The 27,257-nt window shown below is 36.5% G+C and overlaps 2 long non-coding RNA genes and 1 pseudogene across 3 annotated transcripts in view; 2 read left to right on the top strand and 1 right to left on the bottom strand.

Moving 5' to 3' along the window:
* Window positions 1-27,257, bottom strand: part of LOC134807489 (uncharacterized) — a 476,245-nt gene that overhangs the window by 325,194 nt on the left and 123,794 nt on the right. The window lies entirely within an intron of this gene.
* LOC134807490 (uncharacterized) overlaps window positions 1-27,257 on the top strand; it is a 142,891-nt gene that overhangs the window by 74,167 nt on the left and 41,467 nt on the right. Inside the window, exon 4 of one of the 2 annotated variants that reach the window (XR_010148083.1) lies at window positions 15,549-20,118. The exons of the other annotated variant lie outside the window; for it this stretch is intronic. This is a non-coding gene — a long non-coding RNA (uncharacterized LOC134807490). Of the gene's footprint in view, window positions 1-15,548; window positions 20,119-27,257 lie in introns of those variants that run through there. 2 annotated transcript variants of the gene reach the window in all.
* LOC467072 (SURP and G-patch domain-containing protein 1-like) lies at window positions 7,631-11,719 on the top strand (annotated as a pseudogene).

Consider the following 27,257-nt stretch of genomic DNA (forward strand, 5'->3'; position numbering starts at 1 on the left):
CACTTCACTGATAGAATTAACATTTAAAGCTGGGTGGCTTATGCCTGTAATCCCAGCATTTTGGTAGTGCTGGGCGGATCATCTGGAGTCCAGAGTTTGAGACCAGCCTGGCCAACATGGTGAAATCCCATCTCTACTGAAATTTTAAAAAATTAAAGGGACATGGTGGCATGTGCCTGTAATCCCAGCTACTCGGGAAGCTGAGGCAGGAGAATCACTGGAACCAGGAGAATCACTGGAACCAGGAGGCAGAGGTTGCAGTGAGCCAAGATCGTGGCACAGCACTCCATCCTGGGTGACAGAGCAAGACTCCATCTCAAAAAAATAAAAAGAAAGAAAAGAAATACAAAAAAAAAAAAATTAGGAACTGCCTATATTTAAATACTGTGATTTCTTATTTAAAACAAATTAACGAGGGCCTGGCCTGGTGGCTCACGCCTGTAATCCTAACACTTTGGTTGGCTGAGGCAGGTGGATCATTTGAGGTCAGGAGTTCAAGACCAGCTTGGTCAACATGGTGAGACCCCCGTCTCTACTAAAAATACAAAAATTAGCCAGGAGTGGTGGCACACACCTGTAATCCCAGATACTCAGGAGGCTGAGGTAGGAGAATCGCTTGAACCCAGGAGGCAGAGGTTGCAGTGAGCCAAGATTGCACCAGCCTGGGTGACAGAGTGAAATTCCGTCTCAAAAAATAAATAAATAAAAAATAAAAATAAATTAATTAATGAGAATATAGCAGTAGTTTTTAGATAAAGGGTAAATGATATTTTTCTGTAGATGGTTAAGCTTTTCTTGGCAGGTACTAAATGATCAAGGGTCACACTGAAGGTGTTCTGATTGAAAAATAATAACTGCACCTTATAATGTTTATATAGAGGAGACTTGCTTCTGGGTTTCTGAAAGTTCTACATCTCACCTTTCTCCTTTTACAGGAATGTGTTACGGAGGGACGGGAAAATCTCCACAGTTTTGTTACTGATTATCTGAATATATACACAGCGGAAGCTAGTTTTCAACTACCATTTCCCCCCCCAGTTCTCCCCTGAGAAGTGTCTCTTGAAGTTGTTTAGTTGAAAGTTTAAATGGTAACGAGACCAGAAATGATATTTAGGATTCTGTACGGGGATAAGGAATTGAAAGAGGGCAGGCTCTTGAGATTAGTCTATGGTGACATATGAACACAATTATGGCCTCAGGCTGACCATTGAGAATCCATGAACCAAGGAGTTAGCAATAAAAAGATTTGGTGCCCTTTTGCTGAGAGAATCTTTGATCCTCTCCTAAATTTCACAGACAGCACAAATAGAAGAAAGAAAGACAAACATGCACATGGAATGTGTAACCAGTTTAGGGGAAGAAAGGTTAATTAGTAGCAGAAATGGTTAAGGTTACACTGTAAGAGAAAGATCTTAAGGACACCACTGAAAAGCAGGGCATCAAAGGATCATAAAAGAGCAAGGGGTGCACACAGTAGAAATATGGATTTTGTTATGTCAGAGCCTAGATTTTTAAAGAACTACTATGATGGGGCTACAAAAGTGTACACAGATATTTTGAACTCCAGAGTTCATATCTTCCCTACAGAGTTGTATTAGTCAGTTGGAAATTTTAAAACTTTGTTAAAACTTTATCAACTCTTTTATATTCAGCTGTTTTGAATATTTATGTTATCTAATATTTATGTTATCTAATGTTATCACAATTGTTCTCTTTCCTGTATTGTGAATTGTCAGTTCATAGTGTATTTATCTATTATTATATCAGTATTTTCTTATCTATTTGTCTGAGGCATTTAAACTTTAATGATAGAAACAGTCTAATTTGTTTTAATAATTTGATTCATAGTATTTGTCTTTTAATTGCAGCTTCCTCAAAGTTGTAGTATTTTATGCTGAGAATTTACTGACATTCTTATTTGGAAGTTCTTCCATTGCTTTTAAATTCAGATAACTTGCCCTGCTGAATTTTTTTTCCCAAAATACTTTTATAATATACAACACAACTAGTATTGTTTAGAGCCTCATTATGATATCATTAGGACATCATCTTTAATATGTTTATTTGTGTTTGTTTCTGCTTCTGTATTAATTTGAAAACAAATTTTATTTATAAAGTAGTTATTAGTTCCCTCATATTTTCTTATCAAACTAAAGCAAAGGGGTGGAGAAAAATAATATTGCCTATTTTAGCAGGAATGTATGATAAGTAGCTGTTGAGGAACATACTAATAGTATAGTAAAATTCTGGAAGGTAATAATTTGTTAAAGCCATTACAAGCACTGTGTCTTTTAAAATTATGCATGTGATAAAAACAATGAAAGAAATGATAGCATCTGCACTGCTAAGCAACAACCTGAGAAAAGCAAACTGTCAAAATATAATTTTTCCTTCCACATAGCATATGTAGTAACACACTACAGGGACATAAAATGCCAAGGGAATCTATAAAGTCTGTTTTAGAATTATTAGATACCTATTAATTAATTTTGTAATTGAAAACTACGCTTTGTTTGTAAATGTGTATGCGATGTGTACAAATATTCTGAAATATCTTTAATTTATAAACTATAAATATTATCTACGGAAACAATTTTAGGATAATAAGGTACTTCATTCCAATTTCCTCACAAAAAGAAAGTGGTAACCAGGAGGTTTGAATAGCTTGTAAATTATTAAAATTTTGGGAAGGTCATAAGATGATCAGGAGAAGCATGTTTCACTTCATGTAGATACTGGAGTAGGATGTAGTGTGATTGAGAAGGATTAGATTCAGTTCTGTCACAGTCATTCAGTGATTCTGCTTATTTTGACAGCCCAAGTATCATGAGGGTATTGACAAATGTTGATATAGAATTATATGCTTCAAATTATCTTCTTAACCCATTTATTCCTAAGGTTGCAATGTCTTGAATTTTTGCAATCAGACTTTGGTGATGATCTTGATCAGTAGGATATAAATAACCCCCACATGCACAGTGTTCCAATAATAAAACACAAGGCATACATGGAATCATTGAAGAAAAAATTCATTAAAATGTTAATATGTATAACCAAAAAAAATTTTACTAAGAACTAAGACAAAGCTTTCAATTAAACTATGTTGATTCACTCATTACTAAATTATAATCAACTATTACACATACACAGTAACATATAATGATAATAATAGTAGTAATATTGCTACTAATACTAATACTAATGATTTTTTTAAAATCTAGGAAGCACCAGGCATTGCATTGTGCATTTTATATGCTTTCTCTATTTAATCTTCACAAAAACTCTACATAGAAGTTACATTCTATAACAATGCCTCTCACACTTTTTTATTTAGTTTTTTTTTTTAATTCAGACTGAAAATGTTCAAAGACAGGGATAACATGGCAAAATCAGAGAATAAATCTAAGTGTTTAACTTAACTGTGTAATACTGGTAGTTGTCAATTCTAAAAAGCATTTTAACCTTTTTTATTTTATCTGGTAAAAATTATATGTTTAAAAGACAAAGGAGTAATTTCAACATTTAGGATGATGGTTAATTATGGAAGGGAGGAGGACAGGATAGGCAAGTAAGGAGCAAAGAGATAGAGTTAATATTTGCACTGTTCTGCTTCTTTTTTTTTTTCTTTTTTTGAGACGGAGTCTCGCTCTGTTGCCAGGCTGGAGTGCAGTGGCACGATCTTGGCTCACTGCAACCTCCACCTCCCGGGTTCAAGTGATTCTCCTGCCTCAGCCTCCCAAGTAGCTGGAATTACCGGTGTGTGCCACCATGCCCAGATAATTTTTGTGTTTTTAATAGGGACGGGGTTTCACCATGTTGGCCAAGATGGTCTCGTTCTCTTGACCTCATGATCCGCCTGCCTTGGCCTCCCAAAGTGCTGGGATTACAGGTGTGAGCCACCGCGCCTGGCCTGTTCTGCTTTTTAATTGAGGTGGTAGATCCGTAGGTGTTTGTTCTATATTTATTACCAATATGTGATATATATTATATATATATAAAATACATATATAATCAATTAAACAATTTTAAAGTTTCTCAAATTTCTGGTAATTTAATATCCACTCTGATAATATAAAGTACATTTTTGAACTGATTAGGCCCATCTAGAACTTTGCTTAAAAATGCTGTGCCAATCAGAAATAAAAGAGGTTACATTACAATCGATTCCACAGAAATATAAAATCCTCAGAGACTGTTAAAAATATCTCTATGAATACAAAACTAGAAAATCTAGAGGAAATGGATAAATTCCCAGAAACACACAATCTCCCAAGATTGAATCAGGAAGTAATTGAAACACGGAAAAGACCAATATTGAGTTCTGAAATTGAATAAGAAACAAAAAACCTCCAACCAAAAGAAGCTCCAGGCCAGATGGATTCACAGCTGCGTTCCACCAGACATTCAAAGAAGAATGGATACCAATTTTACTGAAACTATTCCAACAAATTAAGGAGGAAGGAATCCTCTGTAACTCATTCTGTGAAAGCAGCGTCACTCTGATATCAAATCCTGGCAAAGAGACAACAAAAAAAAGAAAACTACAGGCCAATATCCCTGATGAACATAGATGCAAAAACCCTCAACAAAATACAAGCAAACCAAATGCAGCAGCACATAAAAAGTAAATTCACCATAATCAAGTAGATGTCCTTGCTAGGATGCAAGGTTGGTTCAACATACACAAATAAATAATGTGATTCACCACATAAACAGAATTGAAAACCAAAATTATATGATCTCTCAAAAACACGGAAAAAGGCTTTGATAAAATCAAATATTCCTTCATGATAAAAACACTCAGGAAACTAGACATCGAAGAAACATACCTCAAAATAATAGGAAACATCTATGATAAACCCACAGCCTGCATTATGCTGAATGGGCAAAAGCTGGAAACATTTCCCTGGAGAACTGGAACAAGACAGGGATATCTACTCTCACTATTCCTTTCACTATAGTACTGAAAGTCCTAGCCAGGGCAATCAAGCAAGAGAAAGAAATAGGCATCCAAATAAGAAAAGAAGAAGTGAGATTTTCTCTCTTCACTGACAACATGATTCCACATCTATAAAAACCCTAAAGACATGAGCAAAAGCCTCCTGGAACTAATAAACAACTTCAGGAAAATTTCAGGATACAAAATTCATGTACAAAAATCAGTAGCATTGCTATACCCCAATAAGGTTCAAGCTGAGAGTCCAATTAGGAATGAAATCCCATTTACAATAGCTACAGTAGAAAAAAATATATATCTAGGAATACACCTAATGAAGGAGGTGAAAGGCCTTACAAGGAGAACTACAAAATACTGATGAAAGAAATCATATATAGGACAAACAAATGGAAAAACATTTAATGCTCATGGACGGAAAGGAGCAATATAATTAAAATAACCATACTGCCCAAAGCAATCTATAATTCAGTGTAATACCTATCAAATTGCCAATGTAATTTTTCAAAGAATTATAGAAAAACCATCCTAAAATTCATTTGGAACTAAAAAAGAGCCAGAATAGCCAAGGCAATCCTAAGCAAAAAGAACAAACCTGGAGGCATCAAATTACCCAACTTCAAGCTATACTAAAAAGCTACAGTAACCAAAACATCCTGATCTTGGTCCAAAAGCAGACACATAGACCAATGGAACAGAATACAGAGCAAAGAAATAAAGCTGCACACCTACAAATATCTGATCTTTGACAAAGTTGACAAAAACAAGCAATGGGGAAAGGACTCCTTATTCAATGAATGGTGCTGAGATAGCTAGCTAGCAATAAGTAGAAACTGGACCCATACTTTTCACTTCATATAAAAATTAACTCAAGATGGATTAAAGACTTACATATAAGACCTCAAACTCTAAAAATCCTGGAAGAAAATCTAGGAAACACCATTCTGTACATTGGCTTCAGGAAAGAATTTGTGGGTAAGTCCTAAAAAGCAACTGCAACAAAAACAAAACTTGACAAGTGGGTCCTAATTAAACTAAGGAGTTTCTGCCCAGCAAGATAAACTATCAACAAAGTAAAGAGACAGCCAACAGGATGGGATAAAATACTTGCAAACTATGCAGCTGGTAAAGATCTAATATCTAGCATCTGTAAGGAATTTAAACAAATCAACAAGCTAAAAACAAATAACCCACTTAAAAATGGGCAAATGATATAAAGAGACACTTCTTAAAGGGAGACATACAAGCAGCCAACAAATATATTTTTAAAATGCTACACATCACTAATTATCAGAGAAATGTAAATCCAAACCACAATTTGGAGACTCATGGGAAAGGGTGGGAGGGAGATTAGAGAGAAAAGACTACCCATTGGGTACAGCATACACTGCTCGGGTGTTGGGTTTACCAAAATCTCAGAAATCACCACTAAATAATTTATTCATGTAACCAAACACTATCTGTTCCCCAAAGGCCTACTGAAATTTTAAAAATTCATAAAAAAAATTAAATAACTTGAAAAAAATATAACCTGAATGACATACCATCTTACACCAGTCAAAATGGCTATTATTAAAAAGTCAAAAAAAAAAAAAAACATGATGGTGAGGCTGTAGTGAAAAAGAAATACTTACACACTGTTAGTGGAAATGTAAATTAGTTCAGACACTGTGAAAAACAGTGCGGACATTTTTCAAAGAACTTAGAACTACCATTTGACCCAGCAATCCCATTACTGGATATATCCAAAAGAAAATAAAATCTTTCTACCAAAGAAACACGTGCACATATATGTTTACTGCAACACTATTCACAATAGCAAAGACATCATCACTGATAGGTGATCATCAATGGCGGATTGGATAAAGTAAGTGTAATATATCTATAACATGGAATACTACTCAGCCATAAGAAAGAATAAAATCATGTTCTTCTGTAGCAACATGGATGCACCTGGAGGCCATTATCCTAAGCAAATTAATGCAGCAACAGAAAACCAGACCAGTTTTCCTAATTATAAATGAGAACCTAACACTGCGTACTCATGGACATAAAGATGGAAACAATAGACACTGCGGACTATTAGAGAGGGTAGGGCAGGAGGGGAGCAGGTATTGAAAAACTACCTATTGTGTACTATGCTCAGTACCTGCGCGAGATCCACTGTACATCAAACTTCAGCATCACACAATATACCCAGGTAACAACCCTGCACATGTACTCTCTGAATCTAAACTAAGAGTTGAAAAAAAAAGCAACATAAAATAAAAATAAAAGGAAAAGTAAAAATGCTGTACCTATGGAGGGCAAATGAGATAAGCAGTATTCTTTTAAGAAAGTTAGCCTAGTCAGGCTTATTTCTGACCCTATTGGGATATATTATATCATGGTCAGTCAACTTAATAGAGAGGATATGATTTAACACAGGATTTAATTTTTATTCTTATGATACATAATGAAAAAAGACTTTACCTGCAACATCTTGAATTGCTTTCTCTGTAAATGCTTAGTTTTGAAATTTTCATTGAATTAGCACAACAGAAAAGTCAACTACTATTGTCTTCACTAGTCTCCCATATGGATTTGTTTTCCTGCAAGCACATACACAGACATACATAGACACACACACACACACACACACACACACACACAGCAGCAGCACTGTCCAAACACAAGATGAAAGGAGATACTGGTACACCAAGAAAAGTAATTGGTACATTATGTCATAGTGAGCTTACTCCATAACTCTTGCTAACTAGTGGGAGACAAATACAGTATGCAGTGAAATACTCAAAATTTAACTAAAGAAAAATCCCTTCCAAAATGGAATACTTACATCAATATTAAAGTATGATAAAATATTTTGCATTTACTCTGAATAATTTTAGTAAACCTTCAAAGAATATAACTGGAGATTTTATTGACATATTTAATGTAAATGTACAGTGGTAGAGGATAATTTCTAGAAGAGATAAAAATCTTAGATTTTACTATTAGCTAAATTCATCTCAGATATTTATATCCATAATGCTTAACATGAAATACCCTGATTTTTTCAGAAATCTTAAAGCAAACTCATGTGTAATTGCAGGTGAAATAAAGCTAAATTATAAATGTATTAATATATTAAAAAGGTTAAACTTCTCTGCAAGTTACATAGGAACTTTTCAAGTTGTTTTCTACAGATACATTAGTATAATTTAGAAATTTTATATCAGCTTAATTTTTCAGAAAGTTTTCAAGAAAACAGGGTAATTCAACAGCTATATCATGATTTTATTACCTAAAAATTTTGCTAAAGGTATGATGCTGAAGAAAAGCAAAAATGCAATCTCAAAAAAAGTATTGAGCCCTAAATATTAATCTCAGATTTATGTGCTAACTGAAAAACTCTATTCCCCTTTCCATTACTTGCACTTTTCTGTCCAACTTGTATAGAAATTGGGAAAATATTGAAAGAAAATAAAATATTTCTACCAAAAAGACACATACACTTGTATGTTCACTGAAGCATGTAGATGATTAGTGATTGAACAATATAAGTATTTTTAGAGACGTTGTAAAACATTATGAAATAAAATAAAGATCTTCTTTATATTCCTCGTTTCAGGAAACTTTGTATCCCACTGTTACTAAGTAATCAATGTATGTTTTTAGCATTTCTAAATAATCAATGTATGTTTTTAGTATTTAATTTTGGGCTTACCCACTGCCATCTTCCCATTTCTTATTTGTTCTTATTAACTTATAATCCAAAGCATGGGTTTCTACATCTCTTTAACTGCCTTGAAAATACGTTTTTATATTATTTTTTTACAGTAACATTTTATATAATAAAGTGAATTTCTTCCCATAGAACTGCACTGTAGAGGCCGGGAGCAGTGGCTCACGCCTGTAATCCCAGCACTTTGGGAGGCCAAGGCAGGAGGATCGCCTGAGGTCGGGAGTTCGAGACCCACCTGGCCAGCACTGTGAAACCCCATGTCTACTAAAAATACAAAAAAAAAAAAAAAAAAAAAATTAGCCGGGCGTGGTGGTGGGCGCCTGTAATCCCAGCTCAAAGTTTCACCCTCAGAGGGAACCGAAACTCGGAAAGTAATAGAGAAATTGGCCCACTTTGTGGCAGAAGAAGGCCCCGAGATAGAAAAAGTAGCTATAGAGGACTACAAGGAAAACCCGGCATTTGCATTTTTGCAGGATAAGAATAGCAGGGAATTTCTCTACTACAGAAAGAAGGTGGCTGAGATAAGAAAGGAAGCACAGAAGTCGCAGGCAGCCTCTCAGAAAGTTTCACTCCCAGAGGATGAAGAGGTCAAGAACCTTGCAGGGAAGTTGGCCAGGTTCGTAGCAGACTGGCATCCGGAGGTGGAAACCATCGCCCTCCAGAACAACCGTGAGAACCAGGCATTCAGCTTTCTGTACGAGACTAACAGCCAAGGATACAAGTACTACCGACAGAAGCGGGAGGAGTTCCGGAAAGCCAAGGCCGGCTCCACAGGCAGCCTCAGGGCACCCGACCCCGGCCTGAAGCCCAAGTCCCCTCCTGAGGCCCTGTTAGGGTCCTTGCCTCCGGCCACCACTTGCCCCATCTCGTCCCCGCCTGCGCCTCCTGCCCCCCGTTCCCCGTCATCCCTGCTCCAGCCACTCCAGGGAAGCCAGCCTCGGCAGCCACCGTGAAGAGGAAGCGGAAGAGCTGGTGGAGGCCAGAGGAGGATAAGGTAGAACTCCCACCTGCTGAGCTGGTGCAGAGGGACGTGGACGCCTCTCCCTCGCCTCTGTCAGTTCAGGACCTCAAGGGGCTCGGCTATAAGAAGGGGAAGCCCGTGGGTCTAGTGGGCGTCACGGAGCTGTCGGACGCCCAGAAGCAGCAGCCGAAGGAGCAGCAGGAGATGCAGCAGATATACGACATGATCATGCAGCACAAGCGGGCCATGCAGGACATGCAGCACCAGCACGGCTACGACAGCGACGAGGAGGTGGACAGCGAGCTGGGCACCTGGAAGCACCAGCTGCGGCGCATGGAGATGGACAAGACCAGGAAATGGGCCAAGCAGCTGACAAAGGTGGGCTAGAGCAAGCATTTCATGGGAGACTTCCTGCCTCCGGACGAGCTGGAGAAGTTCTGGAAATCCTCAAGGCCCTGAAGGAGAGCCGTGAGCCTGACTACTCGGAGTACAAGGAGTTCAGGCTGACTGTGGAGAACACTGGCTATCAGATGCTGATGAAGATGGGCTGGAAGGAAGGCGAGGGGCTGGGCTCGGAGGGCCAGGGCATCAAGAACCCGGTCAACAAGGCCACCACCACAGTGGAAGGTGCCGGCTTCAGCACTGACCGGCTGGCCGAGTTCTCCAAGGAGGACGACGAGTACGAGGCCTTCCGCAAGAAGATGATGCTGGCCTACCGCTTCCGGCCCAACCCCCTGAACAATCCCAGACGGCCTTACTACTGAGCGTTCTGGAAACAGGTATGAGGACCGTGCCGTGTAATAAAGTCCCCGTGCTCATTGAAAAAAAAAAAAAATTGGAATGGGTGGAGGAAGACATTGAGGATTTAACTTTTTAATACTTATTATTTGCATATTCTACATGACAACATCTCCATTGCTCACAAACTCCCAAAAATCTCTCTTCTCCCTCCTTACCCAGGAAAAAAAGGAATCCCAGAACTCAAGGACACAAACTCAATGCTACCCTGACGCAAATGGAGAGTGAAAGAAAATAACACTCTATCCATTTTCTGGTGCTATGGCAAAATAAAAATTAGACAGTTATTAAATTTCTCAATACGTTATTCTGCCACACTTAATTCTTAGTAAATCAGCCTGCCACATCATGCACAGAAATAGATTTTGCTTTAACTCTCTATTGAATGCATGGAAGGTTTGTGCTTGGTGGAAAGCAGGGAAAATGGAAGGCAAAGAGTGTCTTGTTCAGTAAAATATATATTAATAGACATTCCCTTGTGTACTATAGAAAAAGTGAGTGAAGTACTTATAAAGGCTGTTTCTGATACCTCTAGAGCACTGAGTTTTTATTCTGAGCTAATATAATGACCATGAAAGCCTAGCATTTATCCTCACACTCACACAAAATTGATCCCCAATTTTATATTTATTTTAGCACATCACTCTGGATTACACCTTCATAGAACAGAATGTTTTTATACATGAGAGGAATGGTCTCTTTTCTGCAATTTTGTAATGTTTGCTCTCCGCAACTCCCACCCCCTCCCTTTTATATATTATAGAGAAATTTTGGTTCTATGAATGAAATATCTGGGCTCATTACATAAAATGGGTCTTTCCCAGTTTTTTTTTTTTGGAAAATTTGAGGACAATAGACAACGAGACTTTCCACATTATAAAACAAATATGTAACTTCCAGAGTCCTCCCACCCTAGACTCCACCTCCGTTTTTAGAGGGAAGATAAGCCAAACTAGTGTTTCAATCTTCACTCCTACCAATCCAGCCATATAAGCAGAAAAATGGAGAGCACTGGAGGAAGAAACTGAGTCTGTTCATGCTCAGCTCACTAGGATAATTGAAAGGAGCTCCATCTCAGAGAGATTAGAGATGTTTACTAAAGAGAAATTGACATTAATCACTTCTGGTTGGATGTTTCAAAAGCTGTAGAAACCCTTAGGCCCATCCCAGAACTGCCACTGGATGGGAATATGGTAAAAATATTCTTGAGAAACTGACATTTGTCTTTAGTTGTTTGAATATATATATGAATATATATATATACTCATATATATACACACCATATATATGTGTATATATATGTATACTCAGTGTTTACAGCCTGTTTTCCTTCTGAGGAATTTTGAAGACTGTTAGTCTCCTGGGTGAGCCATGATTAGTAGGGCAAGCAGAAAGGGAAGCAGAGACAAAGGCCCAGCTGCATTAATTTATAGGTTAAGAGATGCCATAAAAGTAGCTCTGCCAAGTCAGGATACACACTGTACAGTATGTATACCCTGAGGAAGACAGCTTCAAAAGAGTCCACCAATACACCCCATGAAAAGACAACATTCTGATGCCAGCCAATAGAATGGGAATGCTAGTGGAAACGTACTAGTATTCTCTGTTTGCCTACACCAAAAGGATCTTATCAGAGTGGCTATGTCTGCCATGGAATAGTTGTGGAATACAGTGTGAATTCTAAGAAACAAACAAACAATAGCAAGAATCTAGAATATTCCAAACACTTTTGAAAAACTAAGCGGATTTTTTTAAATCAATGTATTTGGTGTAGAACAGCTAGAACACTTGTTTTTAAAAAATATTAGTTTCTATTAAAATAATGTTGATAGCATTTTTTGTAAAAGCACATAAAGTGGTAAATTAGTGATTTTTGAAGACTATTATTTCACATATTTACTGGAAAAATCATGCATTTGTTCCAATGGTCAGCCAAAAATATTTATCATTTAAATGCTTAGAAACTGCAAAATAAGAATGAAGGTTTGTTGTTTGACCTTTTGTTTCAGTTGCCTAGATTATTGGCTATGTTTTCAAATTATCCTTTTAATGTTTAAAGTATAGCTCTAGTTTTAAGTATATTAAATTTTGTATTTTTCTGATTAGAAATTCTAATAAATGTGTAAATTGTATCTTTTTTAAATTTTATATTTTATTATTATTATCCTTTAAGTTTTAGGGTGTAAATTGTATCTTTTTAACATTTATATTAGTATTTTTGTAGTTTTGTATTTTAGTGAATTTTTATTACCATCAAACTGAACACTTTATTTTACAATATAATTAATTTTTAGTAAGTACTTAAGATCCATGCTTATTTTAAACACCTTGAAACATGTGAAAACATTTTTTTAAGTTGTTCAGTACCTACACATTTCAGTGACCTGTTTTCATGTGCAGTAAATAAACTTGAATTAACACAATTTACAGTGGTTATTTAAGATTATTACAAATAGGTGGAAGGAGAAAACAAAGAATATTAGCTTGTTAGAAGATAAAGTTTTTCAAAAACAGAAATGTCAATTCAACTCAAAATATTTTTACAAGTGTAGATTTTGCATAGCATGGAGTCTGTGACAGTTCAGTATATTTCCAGGTTCAGTAGGGCTTCCTGGTGTAACCAATAATACCATGGCTATGATGGGTCTCTGACATCTGTAGAGAATCACTCCTCCATTCAGATTTATGTAAAGTCTGTTGAGTTCTAAAATATTATTTAGGAATGGCTTAATGTCTATCTACTATTTCTTAAGTTTTTGTAGAGCTTATAAAGTATAGAAGGGTAATGGATGATATTTCCTAGTAGAAAATCTTAAATTGGGCACCAATGTTAAATGGTTCAAAGTAAACAGTGTTCTATCAGGGGAACTCACTCCCAATATTTCAACATAGGTTCTTTCTATTTTCCATAAGTGTCGGCCAGCTGAGAAATAAAGAGAGACAGTACAAAGAGAGGAATTTTACAGCTGGGCCACCAGGGGTGACATCACATATTGGTAGGACCATGATGCCCACCTGAGTCTCAGACCAGCAAGTTTTTATTAAGGGTTTCAAAAGGGGAGGGAGTGTAAGAACAGAGAGTAGGTACAAAGGTCACATGCTTCAAAGAGCAAAAAGCAGAACCACTGATAAGGGTCTAACAAAGATCACATGCTTCTGAGGGAACAAGGCAAAGAGCAAAAGCGAACCACTGATAAGGGTCCAACAAAGATCACAGGGCAAAGGGCAAAAGCAGAACCACTGATATGGGTCTATGTTCAGCAGTGCACGTATTGTCTTGATAAACATCTTAAACAACAGAAAACAGGGTTCAAGAGCAGAGAACCGGTCTGACCACATATTTACCAGGGCTGAGTTTTCCCAACTCTAGTAAGCCTGAGAGTTCTACAGGAGACCAGGGCTTATTTCAGTCCTTATCTCAACTGCACAAGACAGACATTCCCAGAGCTGCCATTTATAGACCTCCCCACAGGAACTCATTCTTTTCCCAGGATATTAATATTAATATTCCTTGCTAGGAAAAGAATTTTGTGACATATTTCCTACTTGCACATCCGTTTATAGGCTCTCTGCAAGAAGAAAAATATGGCTCTTTTTGCCCAGCCCCGCAGGCAGTCAGACCTTATGGTTGTCTTCCCTTGTTCCATAAAAATTGCTATTATTCTGTTCTTTTTGAAGGTGCCTTGATTTCATATTGTTCCAACACACATGTTTTACAATCAATTTGTACAGTTAACACAATTATCACAGTGGTCCTGAGGTGATGTACATCCTCAGTTTACGAAGATAACAGGATTAAGAGATTAAAGACAGGCATAAGAAATTATAAAAGTATTATTTAAGAACTGATAAATGTCCATATCAAGATGAAATCTTCACAATTTATGTTCCTCTGCCATGGCTCCAGCCAGTCCCTCCATTCAGGGTCCCTGACTTCCCATAACAGTGTTCTTGAAAAGCAAATAGATCAAAGTATTATTTAATCCAAACAAGTAAAAATTATTATCCTAGACTGGGCTTTTAGCTGTAAGTATGTAGGAAAACCATATTAAGTATATATACCTCAGGGGGTAAACATCTTTTTCTGATACATGGCACGAAAAAAAATTTGGTGACAAAATTTAAGCAAGTTGAACATATGTAGAATTGTTACTGAAGAAACTTTAAAAATCTGACTTATTGATATGTCGCCCAAACAAGATGGGTGTTATACAATTTATTTTGAAGATATTGCCCTTAAACTGCCCTCAATTAAAATAAAAGTGAAAATCTATTATCTTTGAATTATTTTCTATAAAAATTGACCAAATCAAATCACTTTTTTATTTCATGCCTAAGCTTTTTTCTATTCAGTTTCCATAGTTAATTTAGGTCTTTTATTGTTTTGGTTACTTCTGTCCTTTTTTTCCTTCATGCTTTATTCCATTTTGTTGATTGGGAAAATACCACTTTTATAAGCCACTATTTCTGTGTGCCTGGTACATGCTGGCAGATAATAATAATTTTATAAGTAGATGCTAAACCCTAGGACTAACTTAGTTTCAAAATCTGTAACATTTTACTTGGAATCCTTTGAAACATTTTTTACTAATTAATTAAGATACATTTAAGCATATTAAAAAAGGAAAGGAAAATTGTTTTTAGAATAAATGAATAGCTCATGACAATCTGCTGGAAATTTATTAGGTATTGTCTGAAAACATGGTTGAGCTTGAAAGAGAGCATATTCATAAGCATTTTAAGAACAAATTCATATGGATTGTGTTATATTTGAACAAGTATAACACTTATAATCTATATCTAAAAATTCATGGCCTAGATTGAAAAGTTGGTATCTGTTATGAACTGAAAGTTTGTGTCACCTCCTCCATTCACATCAACAAATTCATGGGTTGAAACCCTAGCCCCACCCTCTGCACTGTGAGGCTGTATTTGGAGATGGCAACTCTAAGGAAGTAATTAAGGTTAAATGAGGCCATAGGGTGGGGAGTAATGGTAATATGTGACAAGAGTAATGCCCTTATAAGAAGGAATCCCAGAGCTCACTCACTTCTGTTCTCTCTCTCTCTATTTTCTCTCTCTCTACCATTCCTTCTCATGCATATACCAAGGAAAGCCCATGTGTGGACATAGGAAGAAAGTGTCAATCTTCAAGTGAAGAGGAGAGCTCTCACAAGAAACTAAATCAGCTGGAACCTTGATCTTGGACTTCCAGCCATCAGAACTGAGAGAAAATTAATTTTGTTGTTTAAGCAGTCTATATTTTTTATGGTACCCCAAGCAGGCGAGCACAATATTCAAAGAAGGCATTCAATTCAGTTCAATGCAATTCAGTTCAAATATTTATTTTGAGGCTGCTATATGCCAGATACTGTTCTACTTTTCTAGTTATTAGGAAGGTTCGATCAGGGTGGGGACAGATAGAAGTCAGTGGCTTCACAGTGGTTATATTCTAATGAGATAAAGCAGAGTAAAACTAAAATAAAGTATGTGTGTTATGGGGAAAACTAAAGCAGGAAAGGGAAATAAGGAGTGCTGCAAGTTAAAATAACATAGTCATGATGGGGCATCCATATTTAGAAACTTATATTTGAGCAAAGACTTAAAGTGGATGGAGATGCTAGCTTGTACATATGTGGAAGAGAAGCACCATAGGCAGAGAGAAGAGCAAGTGCAAGGGCCATGGGGTAGGAATCTAATTCTCAAGCTCAAAATTTAGGCAAGGAAGCCAGTATGGCAAACATGCTATGTAAGAGAAGTTAACAGGAGTAAACATCAAAGAAGTAAGGAACATATATGTGGGAATTTTCCAAATTTCATAAATAAAGGGAGCGATATGAGATGGCATTGTAAATTTTTTTAGAAAAGAAGAAACATAGTCCAGATATGTTTTACAAGTGATCATTCTGGCTACAGTATTAAGCATATATTCCAGAGGAAGAGATAAAAACTTGAGGTGCTGTTTTAAAGGCTTTTGCTATTAGAAACCTTGGACCAGAGAGGAAGTAGTGGATGGGTAAGTAAATGTCTGATTTTCTGTATATATATTTGAAGGGCAGCCAGCATGTGAATTTAATGTGATATATGAGACAGAGAAGGTAAAAAGAGACACCTGGGCCTATGCAACTAGAGGAGTTGTGGAAGACTGTATTAGGCAAAATGGGGTGGCAAAATTGACTGGAGGAGATCAAGTTTGAGATGTCTGTTAACTATCCAAATGGATTTGGTAGGTAGGTGTATTAGTCCATTCTCATGCTGCTATAGGACATACCGAAGACTGGGTATTTATAAAGGAAAGAGGATTAACTGATACACAGTTCTGCAGGGCTGGGAAGGCCTCAGGAAACTTACAGTCACGGCAGAAGGAGAAGCAAATATGTCCTTTTTTACATGGTGGCAGGATAAAGAAGGATTAGTGCCCAATGAAGGGGGATGCCCCTTATAAAACCATCAGATCTTGTGAGAACTAACTCACTATAACGAGAACATGATGGGGGAAACTACTCCATGATTCAATTATCTCCATCTGGTCCCTCCCACAACATGTGGGGATTATGGGAACTACAATTCAAAATGAGATTTGGGTGGGGATACAGTCAAACCATACCAATCTGCCCCTGTTCCCTTCCAAATCTCACGTCCTCACACTTCAAAACACAATTATGCCCTTCCAACAGTTCCCAAAGTCTTAACTCATTCCAGCCTTTACTCAAAAGTCTAAGTCCAAAGTCTCATCTGAGACAAGGAAAGTCTCTTCTGCTTATGAGCCTGTATAATTAAAAGCAAGTTAACTACTTGCTAAATACAATGGGGGTACAGGAATTGGGTAAATACACCTGTTCGAAATGGGAGAAATTGGCCAAAACAAAGGGGCTACAGGCCCCATGCAAGTCCAAAATCCAGTAGGGCACTCATTAAAATGTAAAGTTCCAAAATGATCTCCTTTGACTCCATGTCTTACATCCAAGACATGCTGATGCAAGAGGTGGGCTCCCACAGCCTTGGGGAGCTCCACCCCTGCGGCTTTGCAAGTTATAGCTCCCCTCTAGGCTGCTTTCATGGCTGGGGTTAAGTGTCTGTGGCTTTTCCAGGTGCGTGTTGCAAGCTGTTGGTGAATCTACCATTCTGGGGTATGGAGGATGATGGGCCTCTTCTCCAGCTCCACTAGGCAATGCCCCAGTGGAGACTCAGTGCAGAGGCTCCAACCCCACATTTCCCTTCTGCACTGCCCTAGCAGAAGTTCTCCATGAGGGCTCTGCTCCTTCACTCCTGCTTTGACATCCAGGCATTTCCATATAACCTCTGAAATCTAGGCAGAGGTTCCCAAACCTCAATTCCTGTCTTCTGCCCACCTGCAGGCCCAACACCATGTGGAATCTGCCAAGGCTTAGGGCTTGCACCCTGTGAAGCAATGGCCTGAGCTGTACTTAGTCCTTTTAGCCATGGCTGGAGCTGAAGCAGCTGGGGTGCAGGGCACCAAGTCCTGAGGTTGCACACAACAGGGGCACCCTGGGCCTGACCCATAGAGCCATTTTTCCTTTGTAGGCCTCCAGGCATGTGATGGGAGGGGCTGCAGTGAAGGTCTCTGACATACCCTGGAGATATTTTCCCCATTATCTTGGTTATTAACATTTGATGCCTCATTACATATGCAAATTTCAGCAGCAGACTTGAATTTCTCCCCAGAAAATGGGGTTTCCTCTTCTATTGCTTCATCAGGCTGCAAATTTTCCAAACTTTTATGATCTGCTTCCTCTTGAACACTTTGCTGCTTAGAAATTTCTTCCACCAGGTACCCTAAATCACCTCTCTCAAATTCAAAGTTCCACATGTCTCTAGGGCAGGGGCAAAATGCCTCCGATCTACTTTACTCCAGTTCCCAAGAAGTTCCTCATCTCCATCTGAGACCACCTCAGCCTGAACTTCATGGCCCGTATCACTGTAAGCATTTTGGTCAACGCCATTCAACAAGTCTCCAGGAAGTTCCAAACTTTCCCACATTTTCCTGTCTTCTTCTGAGCCCTCCAAATTGTTCCAACCTCAGTCTACTACTCAATTCCAAAGTCACTTCTACATTTTTGGGTATCTTTACAGCAGCACCCCATCACCCGGCACCAATTTACTGTATTAGTCTATTCTCACGCTTCTATAAGGGTATACCTGAGACTGGGTAATTTGTAAAGGAAAGAGGTTTAATTGACTCACAGTTCGGCAGGGCTGGGAAGGCCTTAGGAAACTTACAATCATGGCAGAAGGGAGAGCAAACACATCCTTCTTCACATGGTGGCAGAGAGGAGAATGAGTGTCCAGCAAAGGGGGAAGCCCCTTATAAAACCATCAGATCTTATGAGAACTAGCTCAATATCCTAAGAGCAGGATAGGGGAAACTTCCCCCTGTGATTCAATTATCTCCACCTGGTGTCTTCCACGATGTGGAGATTATGGCAACTACAATTCAAGATGATGTTTGGGCTGAGACACAGCCAAACCATATCAGTAGGCAATTGGATCTACAAGTATTGTATTCATAGTAGATGTAAATGTGGGAGTCTTCTACATGAAGCCTTCATGAGATTATCATGGAGTAAGTATAGACAAAGGAGAAAGGCCAGTGGTCCTCGACACTCTCTATATTAAAGAGTTGAAGATATAAGGAGAAACCAGCAAGTGTGGATGAAGAGGTGTGGTCAGTAATTGAAGAAGGAAAACATCAGTGGTGGTGTGTGGCCTTGAAAGCTAGACAGTAAAAAGTTCTTGTAGGGAGGGAGTAATCAATTGTGTCAAACAGAGCTGCAATTTGATGAGAACTGATAAATAACATTGAATTTAGCCATAGTGGTAGTTGATCGCCTTGTCAAGAATATTTTCAGTGTTTGGGGGAAAATCTGACTGGAGTTGATTTAAGGGAAAAAAATCAGAGGATAAAGATTGAAGAGTTAAAGGATTTATAGAACAACATGGGAATATGATACTAGAACAGGTAATAATTCTTAGCTCTTTATGCATTATATCGCAGTTCATTAAATTCTTATGGAAATTCCTAAGGCAGAGACACTTACTTCTCTTAAAATAGAATAGTGACTTGATAGGTGAAATATCATGCCGCAGTGAAAAGTTAGAACTGCAAGGATTACACACAAATGACATTTGTCTGATGCCTGACTGTCACATTCCAGGAGAACAGAAAATAAAAATATTACTTACAAAATGCCATTTGAGTTCATTTTCAAAGAATGAAAAGTGGGGAGAGAATATGCTAAGTATAGATAGTGATGAGATAGGAAAAAGAAGTGAAAATGGTTCTGAATATGTCTTGGGTTTTTTTCCAGATTAACTTTCTTTTTTGCTTGATTTTCTTTAGATCTGTTTTAATTTTCTGTAGATTTCTGACTATGAGCTTGCAATAATTTACATAGTCTATGCAATCATTCTAAGGAAAAAAAAAGCTCAGAAAAGAAGAATTTGATTACACTGAGAGATAAAAGACTTGTAGGAACAAGCTAAAAATAAAATTTTAAATGTAATATCAATTGAAAACAGATAACTTTAACTATTCTCCATTAAATACTTATTGAATTATTTTCTTGTTTTGTGTATTTAGCAATTTAACATTGGTATAAGCATGAACCTGAAATAATGTAACAGGTTTATAAATTTATATATATGCTAAGATATGTTCATATGTAGCATACATCATTCTGCAAATATGTGAAACAAATTTGTTTATTAATTACTAATAAAAATTTATTTTGAGAAATAATGCTTTTTAAAGTTTATATGTTCATTAAAACTACACTCTATTGACCAGACTGGAGCACCTTAAATTTTTTTTTATATCTTCTGAGTATGTGTACATTTTAAGAATTTCTCTCAATTACATACAATTTCTTTACAGTTAATTGGAGTTGATTTGCAATCGCTGTCTTATAATCATATTTTTAAATGACCATTTTCATTATTTGAAGCAAAGTACATTTTAAAGTATTTGGTTTACTTAATGACTTGTTAATTTTCCTACCTGTCTGAATCTTTTCTTGTAGGATACTGCATAATCATCAGATCTAGTACTTAAGAAATTCTACTTGAAAATTAACAATTTATTTTGTATAACAGACAACTACTATTCTTAAAGATAAGTTTTAAAACAACATATTATGTATTTTTGTTACAATAAACTAAAATTATTGGGTTGGATTTGTAAAGAACAATTGTTCATTTAGTGGAGGATGGTGAAAGCATCTATAAATTTGAAGGCCTACCCAGTCTAGACTAATCTAACTGTCCTGCTGAGTAACCCAATGCTTCCCTGCGAAAACCTGCTGCTCTCACAGGGACCTGTGAAAGGTGCAAACATCTCACCTTATCCAGCCTATGTATTTGCCCCTGCTCATCTTTTTTGAACTATCTACTCACATGCTTTCCATGTTCAAATTCACCTTACCCAATTAGGCCCAGTTCCATTGTCACCTTCTTTCTCATGTATCCCTGGCCTTTTGCAATGAAGGAATATCCATTGCCTAAACTGAATTGAATTTTGCATATAATCTCTCAAGGGACATTTACTACTTTCTACATTTTTAGTTATTTATGTATTTACCTCATTGCTCTTAACTTCATGTCTTCGTGGTTTCATTAACAATTTTATTATACCGTCGTTGTCAAATCTGGATTAATTTCAACTGACTTCCTGGTGACTTAGAATAAATTTTGATTAAATTTTAAGTGAAGGAATTTGTGTGTTATTTTGTCAAAGCCCTTGAATATCTGAAAACATCTTTTTGTTGACATCACAGATGACCATATAAAAGGTGGACCATAATAAATCTAATGGTATCTAGTCCTTAACGTGGTTTATTTAGTGAAAAATTTATAACTAATTAATCATTTTATCCTAAATAGTAATCATGTCTATTACCTTGTACCCACTGTCAACTTTTAAAATGACAATTTTGTAAATGCATGGCATAATTTATTTATCCCCTTGGCACATATTTCTCAGCTCCAAACTTTATCTAAAGGCCTATTTGACAGCTTCCCATGTGACACCTGTCACAGAAACTTTTCACCAATGCTACTCCTTCCATAGTCATCCTGCCTTAGGAGAGACTGCACCATCTCTGTGCAGTCTCTCTGGACATAAGCATGGAAGCTATTTGGAAAAAGCTGAGTAAGTTAACATTTTAGTCCAAAGATGATAGAAAATTTTTGTAAAAGGGGTATTTTCAAATGTTAACAAAATATGTTAATCTATGTATTAGTACATGTTTACATAAAAAAAGAACACTTGAAAATAATACATTTTCTTATTACAAAATGAGGTCCAAATCTTCAAAATCAGAGATATTCATGATTAACATTGCTAGTCTTTTTTAAAAAAAGAGGTAAACAATCATATAGAGAGATGCATAGCACAATATACAGAAATAAATGTTTGTATAAAACATATTTTTGAATTTTTTTTTGCCTGTTTTTTGTCAAGTCATTTTCATATTTCTGTTTACATTATTTATATGTGCATAGAGACATTATAATTTAACAGTTTCACACTTGATAGGCATTTAGGCATTTTCCAGTTATTTCGCTATCAGAAATGATAAAGAAAATAACATACAGATTATAATATAATATTTCAATACTTAAATAATTTATTCCATCAAAAAATACTTATTTAGCCTCAACTTTTCTGATACAAAGTTGATGAAAACCTCTATAGAATGTTGAAAAATACATTTAGGCTACCATACCACTATTGATAAATGAACAACATTCTTAACATGTATTCATAAGCAACTTTGAACGAAGAACTGAAGAAAGGGAGTGAGCCATGTAAAGAGCTGTGCAGGGGGAGGTGTTGGACAGGGAAAGAAGTATTCTGTTTTGTACAGTGTATTTTAGGATGTTTTTGTTTCCAGGTGAATATGTTACTTGGAAGAGTGATATATGATCCTGAACAATAGAGGAAAATGTGAAGTCATCAACTTGTAAATGTAATTTTAAAATGCATTTTAAATGAGATTAGAGAAAAATAAGTGTGAGTATTGAGCTCTAAGAAATGTGAAAACATAAAATTCTAGATGAGGAGCATCTAGCTAATAACATAAAGAAGGAAGTGTGACACAAAAAGAGATGCCTTTTTCCCTTTCTCAATTATCTAAAAGAAATATGAGATTATCTCCTTCATAACTGTATGTTGCAGCTTAATATTTATGAATTTGTGGTTAATTTTATTATTTATAGAATTTTATTAACTTTATTTTATTTTTATATTATTGCCAAAATTCAGTATATTTTTTAATTAAAAAAAATACAGAGGTAGCAATGTCACCAAGATGGTAGAGTAGGAGATACCAGTCTGCACCCCACCAACAAAAATTAAACATAGACAGCTATCCACAAACCAAAATATTCACAAACAAAAACCTCATAGGACTCAACAGCTTATTAAAGGCCCTGCAGCAACATAATGGTGCAAACAAACAAACAAGCAAAAACAAAATGGAGAATATTCACACAGAAAGGCTCTCTGGTGAGACAGCTACCCAGAAGGAGACTGCTAGGCACAAAGAATCAAGATGGAGGCAATGAGTATCAGCCTCGTGGTGCAAACCCATGTGGTTCCCCACGGCCTGCTCTGCAGAAGACACAAGCATCTTTTGCCATTGAGGTAACAAACAGCCTTAACTTCTGGGGAACCCCATAGAGGGACACACGGCAGCACATTCCTGCCACCCAAGATATGGCAACTGTTGAGCCACTGTGGGAAAAGAGCTTCCACCTCTCCCAACACCACATGCACCCTGACCCCAAAGCCATGGCCACTCTTCAAGTGCCCACACATCAGACCTGTGCTCTGTGGCTTCACTGTGCCTTTCCACTGGAGCCATCACCATAATGAGCTAGTTCACACTCTGGGCCAAGGTCTCACTGATCATGCCCCTGCTTCAGGAACTGGCTTAGTTATCTTAGAGAGCTAGGCCCCACCCTCACCCTGGAGCTGCTCTTAACTCTGTGCAAGCCTATGCTCCCATTCTCAGATCCCCAGCTACTTCACAAGCATTACAGCCTTGCATACTGTTACCAACCTGGTAGTGGGAGTTCCTGAGCCTGAGGCATCATTGCTATAACTGCCCTAGATTGCAGAGCCACAGTCCCTCCACATGTGCTCATGTTTCAGGTCTTAGCTTTATGGCTGTTCTGCAGATACCATTCATCGGGCACTGGTGCTACTACTACCGCCATAAATGGGCCTGCAAGCCAGAGCCAGTGACAAGGGGGATTCCCTCAGCCACAACTTGCCTGATAAGAGAAAAAAAAAAAGTGGGAGGACCTTAGCAGCCATCACAGCTGAAGACCCAACAACTCTTGCCACCACTGCAGATATGCATATTATTGGCAACTGAGGATCCCTGCAATTTTTGTTAAGACTGACCTTAGCTAAAAGAGCTGCACAGAGACTTCACAGCACAGCTGCATCCTCACAGGTACCAGAACAATTGCATTCCAACCAATAAGCACCCTTGGAACACCACCCCCATCCATGGAAGAAAGGCTTTCCTAGAGAAACTAGCCCATAAAGTCTAAAGAAGATGACTGTTTTTTCAAATGTGCAGACATCGATTTAAGGCAACAAGAAACATTTACAAGAAAAGATGACGTAACACCACCAAAAGGACACAATAATTTCTCCCAGAGAAACTAGAGATAAATAAAGAATTAAAAATAATTATTTCAAAGAATCTTAGCAAACTTTAATAAAATAGAGAGAAACAATTCAGTCAAATAAGGAAAACAGTAAGTGACCAAACTAAGAAATTTAGCAGAAATAGAAATTATTTAAAAACAAATTAAACAGAAATTCTAGAGCTAAAAATGTACCATAAAATAAAAAATGTAATAAAGAGTCAACAGCAGAATTGGCCAAGCAGAAGGAAGAACTTATGAACTTGAAGACAGGTTGTTTGCAATTAAACAGAAGCAAAAACAACAATAAAAACAAGAAAAGTAATGAAGAAAACTTACAGGATTTATAACACAGCATCAAAACAGCAAATTTTTTTTTATTATAGGAGTTTGCAAAAAAAAGAGAGAGACAAATGGGAAGAAAACTTATTTAAAGAAATAGAGGCAGAAAACTTTCGAAATCTGAGGAAAGATGTAAATATTCAGATACAGAAAGGTTTTCAAAGGTCTCCAATCAGACAACCCAAACAAGACTACCTTTAGACATATTGTAGTTAAATTGTCAAAAATCAAAGACAGAGAGAGGACCCTGAAAGCATCAAAAAAATCAAATCACATATGAGGAAATTCCAATAAGACTAGCAGCAGATTTTTCAACAGAAACCTTACGGGCCAGGAGAAAGTGGGGTGATACATTCAAAGTGCTTAAGGAAAAAAGAAAAAGAAAAAACTGCCAACTAAAATACTTTACCTCGCAAAGCTGTCATACAGAAAAGGAGACATAAAGACTCTCCAAAACAAAGAAAAGTTGAGGGAGGTCCTTACCACCACAACTGTCTTACAAGAAATGCTGAACGGAATTCTTCAATCTGAAAGAACAGGACGCTTCTTTCACGTTACATATGAAACATATGAAACATGAAAACATACGAAGGTACAAAATTCATTGGTAAAAGTATGTACGTAATCAGATTCTGAATATTCTAATACTGTAATGATAGTATGTAAATTACTTATATATAATTTAGTATGAAGATTCAAAGACAAATAATTACTAAAAATAATAGCTGAAATAATTTGCTAAGAGATATATAACATAAAAGGGATGGAAATTGTGACATCAAGAAGTATATAGGGGGAGTGAAGTGCAGAGGAGTTGTTTTATGCGATCAAAGTTAAGTTGTTATCAGTTTAAAATAACTTATTATAACTATGATGTTTTATGTAAGCCTCATGATAACCATAAAGCAAAAACCTTTGGTAGACATACAAAAGATTAAAAATAAGAATTAAAAGCATGCTACCAGAGGAAAAAAAATCTAATCACAAAGGTAGTTACTAAAAGGAAGAAAGGAACAAAGATCTATGAAACAGCCGAAAGGCAATTAACAAAATGTCAACAGTTAAGTCCCTACCTATTGATAATTACCTTGAATGTAAACTGACAAAATTCTTCAATCAAAAAGCAAAGAATGACCAAATGGGTAAAAAAATATATATAACACTCATCTAAAAAAAATATAACACATTATCTATAAGAGATTTATGTCACCTTTAAGGATACAGATACATTGAAAGTAAAAGGATGGAAAATATATTTCATCCAAATAGAAACAAAAAGAGAGCTAGGATATTTGTCTGAGATAAAAATAGATTTTAAGCCAAAAACTGTAAACAATAAAGAAAGTCATAATTATAAAGTGAACAACTCCTCAAGAAGATATAACAATTTTTTTTTTTTTTTTGAGACAGTCTCCCTCTGTCACCCAGGCTGGAGTGCAGTGGAGCAATCTCTGCTCACTGCAACCTCCGCCTCTCGGGCTCAAGCGATTCCCCAATCTCAGCCTTCCAAGTGGCTGGGATTAAAGGTATCTGCTACCATGACTGGCTAATTTTTGTATTCTCAGTAGAGTCGGGGTTTTGCCATGTTGGCCAGGTTGGTCTCGAACTCCTGACCTCAACTGATCCTCTCACCTTGGCCTCCCGGAGTGCTGGAATTACAGGCATCAGCCACCATGCCCAGCCAATATAGCAATTATTAATATATGCACCCAATATTGGAGAACCTAAATATATAAAGCAAATATTAGTAGATCTAAAGATGAACACAGACTGCAGTTAAATAATAATAGGAGACTTCAGTGCCAATTTTCAATCATGGACAGATCATCCAGACAGAAAATCAGTATGAAAACACTGGATTTGAACTATTCTTCAGAATAAAAATGGACCTAACAGATATATATATATAGTACATTCCATCTAATAGTAGCCAAATACACATTCTTCTGAAATATACACTAAACATTCTCACGGATGGATAATATGTCAGACCACAAAACAAGTTAACAAATTTAAAAGGATTGAAATCATATCAAGTATCTTTTCTGACCACAATAGTATAAAACTAGAAATACATAAGAGAAATTTCAGAAAAATACCCAAATATGTGAAAATTAAATGATATGATTCTAAACAAACCAATGGATCAAGGAAGAAATTATACAAGAAATTTAAAAATATCTTGAGAGAAAAAAATGGAATATAGGAAAATTTATAAAATTCAGGAATGCATTTCTCAGAGGAAAGTCTGTGGCTATAAATGCTGACATCAAAAAAGAAGAAAGATTCATAATAAACAACCTATACTCTTACACCTCAACAAACTTGAAAAAGAAGAACAAACCCAGAATTAGTAGAAGAAAGGAACAATAAGGATCAGAGCAGAAATAAATTAAATAGAAAATTAAAAGATGGTAGAAAAGATCAAAGAAACTAAGAACTGTGTTTTTTAAGGAAAAAATTAACAAACCTTGAGCTTCTGAGCTTCACTAAGAAAAAAACTCAAGTAAATAAATTCCATTAAAAAACTGTTAGAACTAATAAATATATTTAGTAAAGTTGCAGGATACACAAGTAACATACAAAATCAGTATTTTTTTACATACTAACAACAAACTATCCAAAAAATTCCATTGTATAGGAGGAATAAGTTCAATAGATATACTCTACCTCATGGTGACTATAGTTAATATCAGTATGTTACATACTTGAAAATTGCCAAGAGAGTAGATTTTAAATGTTCTCACCACAAAAAAAGTGATAAGTATGTGAGGTGTTTAATATGTTAATTAGTTTGA

Source organism: Pan troglodytes, chromosome 10 (genome assembly GCF_028858775.2).
Source record: "Pan troglodytes isolate AG18354 chromosome 10, NHGRI_mPanTro3-v2.0_pri, whole genome shotgun sequence".
NCBI lineage: Eukaryota > Metazoa > Chordata > Mammalia > Primates > Hominidae > Pan > Pan troglodytes.